We start from the raw sequence: 4438 nt of genomic DNA, 5'->3' as shown, positions 1-4438 counted from the left end.
GAGAGAGAGAGAGAGAGAGAGAGAGAGAGAGAGAGAGAGAGAGAGAGAGAGAGAGAGATTAATTTAGAACTAGCCCTTTGAAAAGATAAAATTGACAAACTTTTAGACAAATTAACCAAAAGAAAGAGGAAATAAACCAATACTATTAGAAACTAAAGGGGTGATATTCAGAATGCCATGCAGACATATTTTTAAGAACTCTTGGGTTGGTTACTTCTGTTTCACCATTTGTGAACATGCTATCTTTTCCTCGATGTACTTTTGACATCTTTGTTAAAGATCAGGTAGGCGTAGTTATATGGAGTTATATCTGGTTCCTCTCTTCCATTACTGTGATGTATGTGTGTGTCTGTGCCGGTAACATGCTGCCTTGATTTCTATGGCTCTGTAGTATATGAAATCAGGTATGGTGTACCTACAGCAGTGTTCTTTTTATTTTGTATGATTCCTTTGACTACCCTTGGTCTTTTATGTCAAATTTATAAATTTATAAATTTTGAGAATATGTTTTCTGTGTCTATGAAAAAAGTTCTTGATATTTTAACTGGAATTGCACTGAATCTGTAGGTTTGGTGTGGTGGCTCTTTTCACAATATTGATTTTTTCCAATCCAGAAGCATGGAAGGTATTTCCATCTTGCAGCATCTTCCTCGGTGTCTTCTTTCGGTATCTTAAGCTGTACAAGTCCTTCACTTCCTTGGCTAGGTTTGCTCACAGGCCTTTCATGTTATTTTTGTGGCCATTATCCTGCTACTTTGCTGAAAGCATTTATTAACTGTAGAAGTGTTCTGGTGGAGTCTCCAGGACCTCACATAGAGAATCATCATCTACAAATAGCAACATTTTGACTTCCTTTCTAATGTATCCTTTCCATTTCCTTCTGGCTAAGACTCCAAGCACTAAATTGAAAAGGAATAGAGAGAACAGGAGCCCTGATCTTAGTGAAAATGCTTTGGGGTTTTGTGTTTAACATATGTATATATAGCCTTCTTTTTTAATGTTTAGTTAGTGATCACCACCATCCTTAGCCTCCTGAGACCTTTTCGTGATGGAAAATTGGATTTTGTCAAAGGCTTTTTCTGCATCTCATGAGATGATCCTGTTTTTCTGCCTTTTAATCCAGTTGATTCATGACTTCTATATGGTGAGCCTTCGCTGAATTTCTGTGAAGCTGATGAACTTTTTTGTATGAGCTTACATTAGATTTGCCAGTATTTTACTGAGTGTTTTTGTTTTATTGATCAAGGAGTTTGCCTGTAATTTTCCTTTTCTTTCTTTTTTTCTTTATCAGGTTTCGGGATCAGAGTATATACTGGCTTCATAAAGAGAGTTTGGAAGCATGCCTTCCTTTTTTATTTCATGGAATAATTAGACCAGTGCTGTTGCTAGTTCTCTGAGGTCCTGGTAGAATTCTGCAGTGACTCCATCTGGTCCTACTGATTTGTTTGTTCTTGAGACTTATGGTTTTGCTCTCATTGCTGGATGCGGATCTATTTAGTTCATGTAGGTTCCATTTTGTGTATATGCTTCTAGTAATTCGTCCACTTATTTTAGATTTTCCAATTCCATAAGAAAGGTGTGATCTGAGTAATGCCACCCATAGGCTCACGTACTGGAACACCTGATCCTCAGGTGCTGGTGCCGTCTGAGGGGGCGAAGGAAAGGAGGGAGGGAGGAGAAGAAAGTTTGCAGCCTTGCTGAGGGAAGCCTGTTACTGGGGACAGACTTTGAGAGTTTACAGCCACACCCCTCTTCCAGTCCACTCTCTGCTTCCTCTATGCTGTTGACATGCAATCCACTAGCGTCTGTTGTCACCAGGCCTCCTCTCCCACTAACTCTCAGGAACCATAAGCCAAAATAAAGTTTTTTCCTTAAGTTGCTTCTGGTCACCATGCGGGGAAACCTGCGGGCCAACACACAGAGAAACGAAACTAAGCTCTTACCTCTCACCCTACAAAACCCACTCCAAATAAATGAAGGACCGCCCGCCACATGAGGCCTAGTGCCCTGAACCTGCTAACTGTAAAGTAGGGGCAGCTTCAAATTCTAGGCACAGGCAAGGACTTTCTAAATAGAACCCTGATTCCTGAGGAAATAAGATTGGTAATTGACAAATGAGGTTTCATGAAACTATAAGCTCTGTACAGCAAAGGAAGTAGCCCATCAAGTGAGGAGGCCGTCCACTGGAAGGCAGAACGTCTTTGCCAGACATGCATGTGACAGAGGATTACCATCTAGAAGATACAAAGCACTCCCAAAACACTAATAAAATAGAATAAAATAAAATATTTTAAAAAAAAAAACAAAAACCCGCCAAGCATGGTGGCTCACGCCTTTAATCCCAGTACTCGGGAGGCAGAGGCAGGCGGATGTCTGAGTTCGAGGCCAGCCTGGTCTACAAAGCCATGGCTATACAGAGAAACCCTGTCTTGAAAAACAAGAACAAACAAACAAACAAAAAAAAAAAAAAACAAAATGTACTTAACTTAAAAACCGGACTACGAAATGGAACAGGATGTTCTCAAAATCCTTTAATAAATGTTTAACACCTGTAACCACCAGGGAAATGCAAATTAAAACTATGTTTAGAACCCCTCTCACCTCCTAATGGCCATCAGCAGGAATATAAGGACGACAAATGCATGGGTGTGGGGGAAGGAGAAATCGTCACTGTTGTAGGAGGTTTATAGTAAAGGCACTCGGGTAGTCTGGAGGGCTCCTAACCTAGAAAATCACCATATGACCCAGCTACGCCACTCCTGGGATAGACTGCGAGCCTTGTATTTCACTGTAGAGACACTTGCATGTTCATGCTCACTGCCATCCTAGTCACAAGAGTTAGTAAACTCAGTCAACTTAGATGCTCATCAGTGACAAATGGAAAACAAAAGTGTGCTACATGTACATCAGATGATCTATATTATTCAGCTTCTTGAAAAATGAAATAATGAAATTTGCATAATAATGAAAAAATGAAACTGATGAACTGGACGTTGTTAGGTTTTTTTGTTTGTTTGCTTTTTTTAACTTGGTAATGTCACCCAGGCGCTGAAAGACAAATGTTGGGTGTTCTCTCTTATATGTTGGTGATGGCTTCAAACCTTGAGTTTTGTGTTTTAGTGTGGAGTAAATGTACAAGTCAGGAAACCAGTAAGAGGTCAGTGGGGGAGTGGGTATTTTAAAAAGTAGGCAGAGTGGATTATAGGTGAAATGAAAGCAGAGATGAAGTGATACGGGTGGGAAATGAGGGACACAGGAAGGGTTAACCAAGCACACATGAAGAAGCTACATGGGAACTCATGATTTTATGACCCAAGTTAAAAAACGTAGTAAGAGGAGATAGTAGAGCACATGCGCTATGAAAGAGCAGCCAGTAGGGGTTATAGGGAGTAAAGGTTTCGGTGGAGATATGGGAGGGAAAACTGAGGGGTAGGGGGTTGGTTTAACCCTAACTAAGAATGTATGAAGGAGCATTATGAAAGCCCACTAGTCTGTAAGCTAATTTAAGCATAACTTTTAAAAGAAGTTTGAAATTTTCTGCTCTCAAAGGAACAACACCAGGCGCAGGTCACCTCCCTATGAGTTATTTGTCCTGGAGGTTTCTGAGTCATTCAAAACAAGACAGGCTGCTGCCATTGCTCTTGGTTGCCCCTCATGACTACAGGCTAAAATCCTGTGGCTGAAGACACCCTCATGTTGCACGCAGGGCAGAGAGAGATCATGAACTGACCAGCAAACTCTATCCCTAGCTCTCACAGCGATGGAAAGTGTTATGTTGCAACTAGGGTAGAATACATCCATGAATACTCCGCACTGGCTCCTGGTGCTACAGCAATGCCCTGTTAAGCAAAATATGCCCACTGTGAGAGGCCGGGGAAAGCCATTGGTGAAGTTTCAGCCTCAGTTGCAGCTGAATGCCCAGGGCTGAAGGAGGCATTTAAAGAAGTTGAGACGTGTGCTACTAAAATTGGAACGATACAGAGATTAGCACGGCCCCTATGCAAGGATGACATGCAAATTCGTGAAGCGTGCCATATTTAAAAAAGAAGAAGAAGAAGTTGAGACGTGGCACCATGAAGACAACCTATGAGAGAAAGGCTAATGGTGAAGCAGAAGACCCCAGTGTACTGGAGATCCCAGTACTATGAGATAATACCAAGAACAGCAGCAACAGTGGAGTGGAGTCAAACAGAGCCTAGAGTGCTAAAGAGGGCAGAGATGGAAAAATGATAAAAATTTCTTTGGGGGAGCCCAGAAGATCATGTGTGAATCCCAGACATAGAAACTAGAAGCTGTAACATTGAAGTTACAATGTTCAAATTGAATGTTCAAGATGCCAGAGCCATGGGCTATCTGCTGAGGAAAGCTGCTAACAGGGAGTGGAACCAGCCCAGGAGAAAGAACTTTGTTGCAGTCAACAAAGATGAAAATGAAGACT

At 41.5% G+C, this 4438-nt stretch overlaps 1 non-coding gene across 1 annotated transcript; it reads left to right on the top strand.

Moving 5' to 3' along the window:
- Positions 1–3934: 3934 nt before the first annotated feature.
- LOC115063657 lies at positions 3935–4041 on the top strand. The gene has a single exon (XR_003843543.1). It is a non-coding gene; the product is annotated as a U6 spliceosomal RNA (small nuclear RNA).
- Positions 4042–4438: the final 397 nt, after the last annotated feature.

This window comes from Mus pahari, chromosome 3, assembly GCF_900095145.1.
Source record: "Mus pahari chromosome 3, PAHARI_EIJ_v1.1, whole genome shotgun sequence".
NCBI lineage: Eukaryota > Metazoa > Chordata > Mammalia > Rodentia > Muridae > Mus > Mus pahari.
The sequence above is the reverse complement of the archived record's forward strand: the minus strand, read 5'-3'. Positions and strand labels throughout refer to the sequence as shown.